Below are 13,719 nucleotides of genomic sequence, written 5' to 3'. Positions count from 1 at the left end.
GCCCAGGAAGTATTATCTCTGATACATGAAATACACATTAAGGGTGACTATGCAAAGGACCTGAGGCACCGAAGTAGTTTAGTAGGCTAGTTACAGATACAATTTCAAATAAAAATCACACGACTACATGATCCATTCTGAAAACATAAAAAATATATTTTATTAATAGTCTGCAGGCCAGTGTAGGGGAGAGCCGGGTCAATTGAAACGCGGGACGAAAGTAACACAGCGATTTCCTCGAAAACCATGCACATCTGAAATGTCATATGTCGTCAGTTTGTTCAACACACAAGACTTGCCAACCACGGGAAATCTCGTGCCATGACGTCATCGAATTCCAACCTGTTTTTGACACTGGCAAGTAAAATCTTATGTGCGGTAATTTTTTTGTGATCACAACTCGTGTTTATTGTTTCATGCAATGATCACATGACCATAGGAGAGATGAATCATTACTTAAACATGTCTGAAAGTGTTAAATGTCAGCATTTTGAGGTTTAGAAGCAAAATATGTTTAAGTGTTAGTTAGCACTGTCAATCACACTATCAATGCAAAAAAAAAAAAAAATGTTTCAAAATAAAAGAGGAAGATCAATTGTGAATCCCTCAACAAGGCTTACAACGGGAAATAAGTCAATTAGATGGAAATGTAGTCATCAGCATGAATATAAAATGAAGAAATGTGAGTTTAATCGAAATGTGTATCTCGACATTGACGCACATGGAAAAAGACATTTTTTGACCTACTTATATTTTGAAGAATCAGGTGAAATTTTAGCCATGACAAGTACAGAAGTATGTTGTTAGGTATGTTTCATAAAAACTAGAGTAAAGTGAATGGTTTCTGTTTACAATATGCTGTTTCATTCGTCCCACACATGTGTTTCAATTGACCCGACTGGGCGGGTCAATTGAAACAAATGACAACTTACGTTCAAAGTTAAAAAACAACGCGATCGCTCAAGGTGTATACGAAATTACACTGGTAACTAAGAGAGGACACATGTGAGTTTTTGATCATATGACAACATTATTTGCATCCCTTTCACCTGTTTTGAAAAAGACGTTAAACTGAAAAGTGTTTCAATTGACCCTGCTCTCCCCTAATCTAATATTAGCCTACTGCATTAACATCAACTCGCATGGAATTATAGGAACACCCAATGCGCTGAAACTTTTTCAACCCTCTGCTGAAACTGTAAGCGTAGATTGCTTGCTTATAAACTCGCACTGCGCAGAATCAAAACTTAATTTAGCATAACTTATTTAACCGTGCAGAAACCAAATAAAATCATTAATATCCATACAATCCCCAATATGCATTAATTAGGCCGTGAGACCTTTATTGTGCAAAATCGTCAACGATGTTCCCAATATTTAATGCTCTGGCTCTCGTATTTTCAATGGACAGGATAGCTAACCCACTGAGCCTCTAGTTCCCCATGCTGCTCCTCAGGAAAGTCTTAATAAGTTTGAGTTTGGAAAAAGATCGCTCAGCTGTTGTCACAATCACACGCAATGTCAGAAACATGAGAGCAATTAGCTACACACTTCCCCGAATGTGGATGTTACACTGTCGTAAATAATCTACCACCAGCATTTTGGCAAGTTGAAAAATAGATGTTAGTAGTAGTTTGGCTAGCCTAGCACGCCCTCCCAGTGACGTAACACCTTCGGCTTTTGCTGTCGCTGGTCTGGTCAACTGCTAATCGGGAAGGATTTCTGAGTTCCCGAAATCTGCGGAATTGCCCCCTTTGGTCGAGAACCAATCAACTTTGAGCAGCTCCAACGGCTCTGGGTAGAGGCGTGTTCAAGGCAGAGGAAAGAGTGTTGTTATTGGTTTAAACTCGGCAAACCGCTTTCTGACATCGACCAGTAGCAAATCGAGGCACTTAAAGGAGGCGGGTCAACCAGCGCTTGGAGAAACCGTGTTAGCACAGGCTCTTGGTCAGACTAAGTCTCGCAGAGCCTTTGAAAGTCGATGGTAATCAGGCTATAGTTTGGCCACCCTTCCCCTTGCTCTTTACGCTCCTGCCGCTTCTTGCAGCCGCTCGATGACTGAACGATGACTGAAATGTGCAGCCGCACTATCCATTAAAAAAATTGCAACACATCGCTAAGCCTACTGTAGCTACCCAGATATCCTTGCTGTATCTCGGTAGAAGGAAAGATAAGCTGGCGAAACAGTATGACGACAAGGAAAGATGGTAAATTTGATTTGGCCATTTCTATTTGATAGTTTGATTCTTAATGGTGAAGTTCTAAAAAAAAAAAAGGCAGGTAGCGACGGGCCCTGGGAGGTAGGTAGCGACTGCACCTGCTGCACCTACTATAGTTACGCCACTGGCTAGCTCTGTACTGCGTGATGAGAGAAAATTACTTCCTCCACGGCTTAGTTGATGTATTTTCATTCAGAAAATAGCTTTATTTTCATTTTCCGCCAAACTTACGCTTTAAGGCTTTGTGCAGCCTCGATACAGTATGTCTAGATAGCCTAGATTTGTCTAACTTGCTTCGTAGGATACCCCACTGAACTCGGAAAACAGCAGTACTGGATCGGGGTCGAGCATGTGTAACAGAGGTCGTTTTTCCCCTCCCTCGATCACTCTGCGTTGTGTTTTGGAATGACGGACGCCACAACCGACTGCAATTTCTGTTGCTTTATTGCTGAGATATTGGGAAAACAAGAACATAATCAGGCATGGAGTGAGCCAGGCGCATCACAACTCCTCTGCCTCAGGACAGTTGCAATAGAGCCACGACCAGCAATTAAAGTTCCACGGTTTACAATGTACAGTTTACATACAAATATTCAAACAATTATACAATAAGCTAGCATACCTGAGTTATTGGGAGAACAAGAAAATAATCAGGCATGGAGCGAGCCAGGCGCAAAACAGCTCCTGCCAAACAGATCAAGTAAACCACTCATTATACCACATGTCTCAGCTACACCTGCAGCGAAAGGGCAAATATAAACGTTGCAAAGTGTGCACGGTCGGAACACATTAAAACGCATGTCATCTCATGTCTCATATGTAATAAACATCACACTTTGATAGATGCATAACAGAAAATCATAAAACGAAAGACAATAGACACTTCAACTTCAATAAGACACATAGGCCTACCTCTGCCTCAGGACAGTTGCAATAGAGGCAGATGAGGGGGCTACATAGAACCTTAAAGAGTCACTGCACCCTAAAATAGGTTTTTTGAGCTGTTGATTGATTGAAAATACTCATAAGTGGTGATTCTGGTGAACTGTACTATTACCAGGGTTAATATTGACAAAAATCGTGTTTCTCGACAAACTAACATTTCGTCTGATTTTGTATTGGAGATATTGCTCTCCGCGCATAGCCTACCACAGTTTGAAGCATGCCATGACATGTTGGTCCAAAATACTATTGGAATGCTGACGTTGTCCTGCACTTTTAGTCCAACACTATGTCACCGGGTCGTTACAAATTAGGACTGAAACGCCCCAACACCTGCTACCCTGATTAGCCTACCTGTGATAAGCCATTGTCTGCAGCACTCATTCCCAGATTGACACGAAATCACCATGGTTTATTGGTTGCAGCAGTGCTGCACTCCCTCTCCAAATTTCAGAACGTCTCGCCCATTTTGAAAGCCTTTTTCAGAAATGTGAAGTGGGTGGAGTTATGGGGTGAAGTAACTCTTTAAAGGGGTCTCCACCGCGGGAACCAACTTCTGCCACACCCAAGCCACACCCATGCCACACGCCCCTGTACTCCAGAGGCGTGGGAAACTGCAAACCTGCACAGAATATGCAGGGAAAGTGGGGAAATTCAGAGAAGCATAACCAACCCTGCTACACATGCTGACAATAGCTGCATTCGCAGGCTACAAACAGTCATGCCAGCCGCAGTCTTGATGCGCCTAGGAGTGAGGTTTTAGTCAATTGATTGAGGAAGTGCTTTGACAGTGTTCAGGATATACTTGGGGACAGTGAAAGTGCTTGTGACAGTTAACAAACAGTGATGGTGCTTATGGATGCTATACTCGCTATGAACTCTCATTATAAACTTGCAATAGCCTAAACTCTCTACTATAGCCTACTGAACGTTCTAGGTTATGAATGAACTCTTTGACTTTTCTACTCACTATAGTAATCACTATAATAATCTCTCTATTCACCAGCAGCAGCATTGTTGGAGAAGGCCGTAGTCACCATAGACATTGAGGGGGACGCGTTCCCCCCAATATTCAGATACGACCAAAATGTCCCCCCCAATATTCGGACATATGTCACGGGGTGACTAATAGGAACAGGAAGAAACGTGTCTCGGTTACCCGGACCGATTTGGGTGCTGCTCACAATAGAATTGCCCCGGTCTCATTAGTGTAATGCTAGACAGGTGTGCAGCGGGAAGCAGCGAGCCAGCTGATTGGGGAGGGACAGCTGCGTGAAATGCTTTTAATCTCTGACTTTGAGTCACACAGCAAGCGGGGGAGCAGGACGAAGACTGGAAAGCTTCGGAGAGTATCTACAGGCTGGGCCGAGTGAGGAGTCTAATTGCAACGCGACGGAGGATTGTGGATTGCCGTGGGCCGTCAAACTACGGAAGGACGAGAAGTTCGGATACAAACAAAGCTAAGTGACCTTTCCCTTCTCTCGGAGTATTGCTTGAGGACCCGGGACTTACGTGTGTGTGTGTTACATACCGCCTGTTCGTTGCTTACTTACTGAACATTAAGCCAACTGCTGTTACACTGCTACGCCCATTAACCTGCTTGTCCCTGGTGCGTTGATTGAGTATAGAGCCCACTAGTCTGCTGCTTTCCTGTGGATTGTACGAACATTAAGCCAACTGCTGTTACACTGCTACGCCTACTAGCCTGCTTGTCCCTGGTGCGTTGATTGAGTATAGAGCCCACTAGCTTGCTGCCGTGCCCTGTGGATTGTACGAACATTAAGCCAACTGCTGTTACACTGCTAGGCCACTAGCTTGCCTCTCCCTGGTGTGTTCTTGAGCATTGAGCCCACTGTTGCTAATAGCCAAAGCCCGCTAGCCTGCTGCCTTTCCTGTGGAGTGTATGAACATTAAGCCAACTGCTGTTACACTGCTAGGCCACTAGCCTGCCTCTCCCTGGGGTGTTTATTGAGTCGAGCCCACTAGCCTGCTGCTTTCCTGTGGATTGTACGAACATTAAGCCAACTGCTGTTACACTGTTAGGCCACTAGCCTGCCTCTCCCTGGTGTGTTCTTGAGCATTGAGCCCACTGTTGCTAATAGCCAAAGCCCGCTAGCCTGCTGCCTTTCCTGTGGAGTGTATGAACATTAAGCCAACTGCTGTTACACTGCTAGGCCACTAGCCTGCCTCTCCCTGGGGTGTTTATTGAGTCGAGCCCACTAGCCTGCTGCTTTCCTGGGGAGTGTACGAACATTGAGCCAACTGCTGTTACACTGCTAGGCCACTAGCCTGCCTCTCCCTGGTGTGTTCTTGAGCATTGAGTCCACTGTTGCTAATCGCCAAAGCCCGCTAGCCTGCTGCCTTTCCTGGGGAGTGTATGAACATTGAGCCAACTGCTGTTACACTGCTAGGCCACTAGCTTGCCTCTCCCTGGTGTGTTTATTGAGTATCGAGCCCACTAGCCTGCTGCTTTCCTGTGGAGTGTACGAACATTGAGCCAACTGCTGTTACACTGCTAGGCCACTAGCCTGCCTCTCCCTGGTGTGTCCTTGAGCATTGAGCCCGCTGTTGTTAATAGCCAAAGCCCGTTAGCCTGCTGCCTCTCCTGTGGAGTGTATGAACATTGAGCCAACTGCTATTACACTGCTAGGCCACTAGCCTGCCTCTCCCTGGTGTGTTCGTGAGCATTGAGCCTGCTGTTACTAATCGCCAAAGCCCACTAGCTTGCTGCTTTTCCGGTGAAGCATATGAACCCCCCCCCCCGCCTCGAGCCTATCTAACCCAGTTCTGACTTTCCCTTTTCCCCCCTCCACCACGGCCTGCCTCGCCGTCCCCCTCTCGACTGTCCTGGACGAGTTTGCTTGTTGTCCAAACCTGGTAGCCACTGCCCCCAGAAGGACCGGAGCCTCTAGCTTGACGTGAGAAGAGAATTGTGTGCCGTGTCTTGCGCTGACGTGTGTTTGTGTGAAGTGTTCCCCCTTCAGGTTGCGGATTGGGAGACCTGCTTAATCACCACTTAACTACGAGTGTGAATCTACGTGTGCTGGGACCACACCCCCCCCCTGGAGTGACATTGCTGTGAGCGTGTCCTTCCCCATCCTGCACTTTTTCTGGAGCTGAGGTCCTGGTCCCCTGGAGGCGACGACCACCCGGGCAGACGACCGTCGAGCCACAGTCGGGACGGTGCGGAGAGGCGGCGAAGACCTACCCAGGCGCGTGTGTGGGAGGAGCTTTGGAATCGGACTGTGGTGCGCCGGGCCGAAGATCGTTTTCTCCTATCTTCCCATACGGACTGACTACACACAACTTTTTAGAGACTTTCATACCAACCCAAAAATAAAGTGTATTTTTCTATTGATCCACGTCTCCCTCAGTGTCATTGGCGGGTGTGGGCTGCTCCTCAAGGTAGTGGTTGATTGGCGCAGCAAGCGCCCCCTAGCGGTCACAAGTGGCGTAGCCGGCAGGATAGCTGCCTTGAGTGGAGCAACCCCCCACCTGCCAATATGACTGAGGAGGCGAACGCAGCTGCCCGGCCGCCCACAACCATGCCCATCTTCATGGGTGCACCATGGGCACCCAGGTATGGAGGGTCAACCTCAGAGCTCCCAATAAAAGAGTGGATAACGCAGACGGAATATCTCGCTAGCCTCCAAGGGCTAAACGGACAGCAACAAGCCCAGTTTGTTTTGGGATCGCTGGAGGGCGAGGCCAGGAGGGAAGTGCTGGCTGTTCCAGAAGAGGACCGCAACACAGCGACGAAGATTTTCGAGGAGTTGACTAAACTGTATGGAGACCGTACCCCAGCCGCTGCCCTGAGGGCCCAGTTTTTTAATTGCCGACAGGGACATAACCAGTCACTCCGTTCTTTCTCGTTGCAGGTCAGAGAGCTGTTCACCCGCCTGAAGAGCCGAGGCGACGTTGGCTTCGGAGGGGGTGGCAACCTTGTGCGTGATCAGTTTGTCTGGGGACTGCGGGATGGGTCCACTCGCCAGGCCCTGAAGGTGATGTTGCGTCGCGACTCCACTCTGTCCTTTGAGGCCATTCGGAAGGAGGCGCTGTCCCTGGAGGTGGACGAACCAGAGGTGGGTGCTTGTTCGGTTGAGTGTATGGCGATCGGGCGCTCCGGCCCGAGCCCCGCTCCAAGATCAGCCACCCCCGCAGACTCTAGTCCTGCCCCAGACCGAACTCCAATGGCTGACTGGAAACGCGAGCTTCGGGAGGACATCATGAAAGAAGTAAAAGAACAGATGGGGGAGCTGTCTAAGAATCTGCTGTCCGAGCTGCGCGCCAGTCACCCGTCCGGGCCCTCGCCGCATAGGGAAAGGGCGTTCTCTGATGGGGCATGGAGAACCAGACCAGCAACAGCGCGATCCAACTCCAAGCTGCAGTGGGACGACCAGGGCCAACCCATCTGCCTTCGTTGCGGGGCCGCGGGCCACATTAGCCGCCACTGTCCTTCTCGCCGCCCCTCGCAGACGGATTTTTAGCTCGCCCGGGCACTGTGGGGCAAGTGACCGGGACGGGGTCTGCTGATCCTAGCCTCCATCCAAGGAACACTTTAATTGGGCAATGCCCCATAGTTGAAATAGAAGTAAATAATCGCCCTGTTGTATGTGTGGTTGACACCGGTTCCCAGGTCACCCTATTTGCTGAGAGCTTGTGTAAAGAGGTGTTCGGGCCACCACTAGGGGCAAGCGAGGAGATTCCTTGGTTAACGTTACGGGGGGCGAATGGGCTTAGCATACCATATATTGGCTACATAGTCAGCGACTTGCAAGTCCGAGGGGTGCGGGTACCAAACCGAGGCATTGTTGTGGTTCGGGATGAATGTTTGGGGTCCCATCGTGCTTTGCTGGGGATGAATGTGTTAACGGAGTGTTGGCAGCATCTGTTTCAGGTGGGGAGCCCAGACGGAACAGGACCTTCCAAGTCCCGGGCAGACAAAGAGTGGGAGCCAGTGATTGCAGATTGCCGCCGAATCCAGACGGCGTCGATGCAGCAAGACCGAATCGACACGGCCCGAGCCGCTTGCCGATACGCAGTTACCATCCCCGGGGATAGTGAAGTGCTCATCTGGGCCAAGCTGCCTGCCCGCGCCTATGGAAGGGAAGGCTGGGTCTTAGTCGAACCACACAGCGAGAGCTCACCTGTCCAGGTTGCCTGCTCCATCACGACTGCACACCGGGGGCGTGTTCCAGTGCGGCTGCGGAACCTACAGCCCCACCCTGTGACCATCCATCGACACCAAGGTCTCGCTCGTGTTTCCTCTGTGGGCACTCAGCAGGTGAGGGAGAGGACCGACGTGTTCTGCAACCTGGTGAGTCCGGGGGTGGTGGAAGTTGGGGTGGTTGAAGTGGGGCAAGTAAGGGGAGAAGGAGCTGTGGAATTGCCTGAATGCTTGTCTGGGGAGTCCTTACAGGGGGAGGGCTTGAATACGGAGCAGCAGCAACAACTGAGAGGGCTCCTAAACCGGTGGCAACACATCTTCTCCGCTCACGACGAAGACTACGGGTGTACCGATGCAGTTAAACATCAGATCCCGACCGGAGACGCGGCCCCCATCCGTGAACGGTACAGACCTGTGCCCCCCACGCTGTATAAAGAGATTCGTACATTACTCCAAGGTATGTTAGATCGTGGCATTGTCCGTGAAAGCAGTAGCCCGTGGGCGGCTCCCATTGTGCTTGTGCAGAAGAAGACGGGGGCGTGGAGGTTCTGTGTAGATTACAGGGGGCTCAACAGCGTGACTAGGAAGGACGCCTTCCCATTACCGAGAATCGAAGACTCCTTGACTAGTCTGACACAGGCCGCCTGGTATTCCACCTTGGACCTGGCTAGTGGTTACTGGCAGGTCCAGGTGGAAGAAGGGGACAGAGAAAAGACAGCCTTTACTACCCCGTTCGGCCTGTATGAATGGGACCGGATGCCTTTCGGCCTGTGTAACGCGCCAGCCACCTTCCAGAGGCTTATGCAGCGGTGTCTGGGAGGTTCGCTGGCGGAGTCTACACTTGTTTATTTGGATGATGTCATATCCTTTTCCGCAGATTTCTCCACCCACCTGCAACGTCTGGAAGACATCTTCCAAGCGATGGAGAAGTACGGCCTTAAACTCCGCCCGGACAAGTGCCAGCTGTTCCGGAAGGAGGTACAGTTCCTGGGGCACAGAGTAGGCCCCCATGGGGTATCCCCGGACCCAGAGAAGGTCGCCGCTGTCCAGGACTGGCAGCCCCCCACCACAGTTCGGCAGGTGCGGGCCTTCTTGGGGTTCGCGGGATACTACAGGCGGTTTATAAAGGGGTTTTCAGCAATTGCCAAACCACTAAATGGGCTGTTAGTTGGCACCGGGCGCCCTAGGGGCCGACGCTCCCCATCCATCGTGTGGAGTCCAGAATGTGCTACAGCTTTTGAACAGCTGAAGCAGGAGCTCTTGCAGGCGCCCATTCTGGCCTATGCAGATTTCACCAAGCCCTTTGTGGTATATACCGATGCCAGCAACTGTGGGCTAGGGGCCGTGTTGGCACAGCAGCAGAACGGGGCCGAGAGAGTAATAGCGTACGCCAGCCGGAGCCTCCATCCGGCTGAGCGGAACGACTCCAATTACAGTTCCTTCAAATTAGAGCTATTGGCCATGAAATGGGCTCTGACGGAAAAATTCAAAGATTACCTATGGGGAGCAGAGGTCACTGTAGTCACCGACAACAACCCCTTGGTTCATTTGCGTACGGCTAAACTAGGAGCAGTGGAGCAAAGGTGGGCAGCACAGTTGGCAAATTTTAATTATCAGATTCAATATCGACCAGGTAGGGAGAACACCAACGCCGACGTACTCTCCAGGCTTCCCTCTCCAGACACCAGGCCATCCAGCGAGCAGCCCATCACACCACCGGAGGACGGACTTCTGGTTGGGGTTGTGGTAGCCCCGGGGACAGCAGACGAGGCGGTCCCCGCCGAATGGGGCTGGAACCCACGCTGCTGGCAGGAAAAGCAAGGGGGAGATCCAGACCTGGCCACTGTCTGCCGGTACTTGGAGGTGGGAATGCCGACCGCACCGGAGAGAAAGGCGCAATCCTCAAGGGTGAAGCAGCTGTTGAGCCAGTGGGAGAGGCTAGGTTTGAAGGAGGGGGTGTTGTGTCGGACGATCCAAGATCAACGCACCAATGCTATGGTCACTCAGATTGTGGTGCCACACGCCCACGTTCAAGCCCTCCTGGAAGCCTATCACAGCCGCATGGGACACCAAGGGCGGGAGAGGACCCTCTCCTTGCTGCGACGCCATTTCTTTTGGCCGCAGATGGAAGCTGCAGTCACCTCGTACATTCAACATTGTCCCCGCTGCATCCTACGGAAGACAAATCCAGACGGTCGGGCCCCGCTAGTACCGATTACACCAAAGGCCCCGCTCCACATCTTGGCCACCGACTTCCTCACCTTGGGGGTGTCTGCCGACCGGCACCAGAATGTACTAGTTGTGACCGATCTGTTCACAAAGTACAGCTGGGCTGTTTCCACGGCTGACCAGACTGCACGGACGACTGCACAGGCCCTGTGGCGTTATGTGTTCCAGGCCTTCGGGTGCCCAGAGGTGCTCCACTCCGACCAAGGCCCAAACTTCGAGTCGGCCCTGCTCCGAGAATTGTGCCGGATCTATGGGTGTACGAAGACCCGGACCACCCCCTATCACCCCCAGGGGAACGGGGGGTGCGAACGGTTTAATCAAACCCTATTGGGTCTTCTAGGGACGCTGGAAGTAGAGCAGCAAGAAAGGTGGGTGGAGCACCTCCCATCTGTATTGCAGGCATATAATAACAGTGTCCATAGCTCCACAGGATATGCGCCCACCTACCTTATGTTTGGACGACACGTGCGCCTCCCCGTTGACTTGGTTCTGGGTACCATCGAGCCAGAAGGAGCCAAAAGCACTGACGACTGGGTGAGTAAACATCATGCACGATTGGAATATGCTTACAAACAAGTTTCTGCCTGTCTAGGGGCTGCAGCAGACCGCCAGAAGCGACAGTACGACCAGACAGCCCGTGAGGCGCCTCTCTTGCCTGGGGAGAGGGTCCTGGCCCTGAACCACCGTCGGAAGGGGAAACTCAGCAGCCGCTGGGAGCCTACCCCATATGTGGTGGTGAGCCGACTCGGGCCGGATCGGCCGGTCTACCGGATACGACCGGAAGGAAGACCAGGACCAGAGCGCACGTTACATCGCAACCAGCTGCATCCCTGCCCCAATTATCCAGCCACGCCTGCAGAGACACAGCAGCCAGAATCCGGGCCATCGCCTCAACCCCTGATGGCTTGGGCTTGGACTCCAGGGCAACCGGAACCAGCCGAAGCACAGGCCCCTGTGGAGCCTGGCCCTAACCGGCCCCGGAGGGCCACCCAAGGGAGGGCCCCAGAGAGGTATGGTAGCTGGTCCACCTAGACATGTCCTCGGGACGAGTACACTTAAGCAGGGGAGGATGTCACGGGGTGACTAATAGGAACAGGAAGAAACGTGTCTCGGTTACCCGGACCGATTTGGGTGCTGCTCACAATAGAATTGCCCCGGTCTCATTAGTGTAATGCTAGACAGGTGTGCAGCGGGAAGCAGCGAGCCAGCTGATTGGGGAGGGACAGCTGCGTGAAATGCTTTTAATCTCTGACTTTGAGTCACACAGCAAGCGGGGGAGCAGGACGAAGACTGGAAAGCTTCGGAGAGTATCTACAGGCTGGGCCGAGTGAGGAGTCTAATTGCAACGCGACGGAGGATTGTGGATTGCCGTGGGCCGTCAAACTACGGAAGGACGAGAAGTTCGGATACAAACAAAGCTAAGTGACCTTTCCCTTCTCTCGGAGTATTGCTTGAGGACCCGGGACTTACGTGTGTGTGTGTTACATACCGCCTGTTCGTTGCTTACTTACTGAACATTAAGCCAACTGCTGTTACACTGCTACGCCCATTAACCTGCTTGTCCCTGGTGCGTTGATTGAGTATAGAGCCCACTAGTCTGCTGCTTTCCTGTGGATTGTACGAACATTAAGCCAACTGCTGTTACACTGCTACGCCTACTAGCCTGCTTGTCCCTGGTGCGTTGATTGAGTATAGAGCCCACTAGCTTGCTGCCGTGCCCTGTGGATTGTACGAACATTAAGCCAACTGCTGTTACACTGCTAGGCCACTAGCTTGCCTCTCCCTGGTGTGTTCTTGAGCATTGAGCCCACTGTTGCTAATAGCCAAAGCCCGCTAGCCTGCTGCCTTTCCTGTGGAGTGTATGAACATTAAGCCAACTGCTGTTACACTGCTAGGCCACTAGCCTGCCTCTCCCTGGGGTGTTTATTGAGTCGAGCCCACTAGCCTGCTGCTTTCCTGTGGATTGTACGAACATTAAGCCAACTGCTGTTACACTGTTAGGCCACTAGCCTGCCTCTCCCTGGTGTGTTCTTGAGCATTGAGCCCACTGTTGCTAATAGCCAAAGCCCGCTAGCCTGCTGCCTTTCCTGTGGAGTGTATGAACATTAAGCCAACTGCTGTTACACTGCTAGGCCACTAGCCTGCCTCTCCCTGGGGTGTTTATTGAGTCGAGCCCACTAGCCTGCTGCTTTCCTGGGGAGTGTACGAACATTGAGCCAACTGCTGTTACACTGCTAGGCCACTAGCCTGCCTCTCCCTGGTGTGTTCTTGAGCATTGAGTCCACTGTTGCTAATCGCCAAAGCCCGCTAGCCTGCTGCCTTTCCTGGGGAGTGTATGAACATTGAGCCAACTGCTGTTACACTGCTAGGCCACTAGCTTGCCTCTCCCTGGTGTGTTTATTGAGTATCGAGCCCACTAGCCTGCTGCTTTCCTGTGGAGTGTACGAACATTGAGCCAACTGCTGTTACACTGCTAGGCCACTAGCCTGCCTCTCCCTGGTGTGTCCTTGAGCATTGAGCCCGCTGTTGTTAATAGCCAAAGCCCGTTAGCCTGCTGCCTCTCCTGTGGAGTGTATGAACATTGAGCCAACTGCTATTACACTGCTAGGCCACTAGCCTGCCTCTCCCTGGTGTGTTCGTGAGCATTGAGCCTGCTGTTACTAATCGCCAAAGCCCACTAGCTTGCTGCTTTTCCGGTGAAGCATATGAACCCCCCCCCCCGCCTCGAGCCTATCTAACCCAGTTCTGACTTTCCCTTTTCCCCCCTCCACCACGGCCTGCCTCGCCGTCCCCCTCTCGACTGTCCTGGACGAGTTTGCTTGTTGTCCAAACCTGGTAGCCACTGCCCCCAGAAGGACCGTAGCCTCTAGCTTGACGTGAGAAGAGAATTGTGTGCCGTGTCTTGCGCTGACGTGTGTTTGTGTGAAGTGTTCCCCCTTCAGGTTGCGGATTGGGAGACCTGCTTAATCACCACTTAACTACGAGTGTGAATCTACGTGTGCTGGGACCACACCCCCCCCCTGGAGTGACATTGCTGTGAGCGTGTCCTTCCCCATCCTGCACTTTTTCTGGAGCTGAGGTCCTGGTCCCCTGGAGGCGACGACCACCCGGGCAGACGACCGTCGAGCCACAGTCGGGACGGTGCGGAGAGGCGGCGAAGAC

This window comes from Sardina pilchardus, chromosome 4 (genome assembly GCF_963854185.1).
Source record: "Sardina pilchardus chromosome 4, fSarPil1.1, whole genome shotgun sequence".
Lineage (NCBI taxonomy): Eukaryota > Metazoa > Chordata > Actinopteri > Clupeiformes > Clupeidae > Sardina > Sardina pilchardus.
This window is presented reverse-complemented; position numbering follows the sequence as displayed.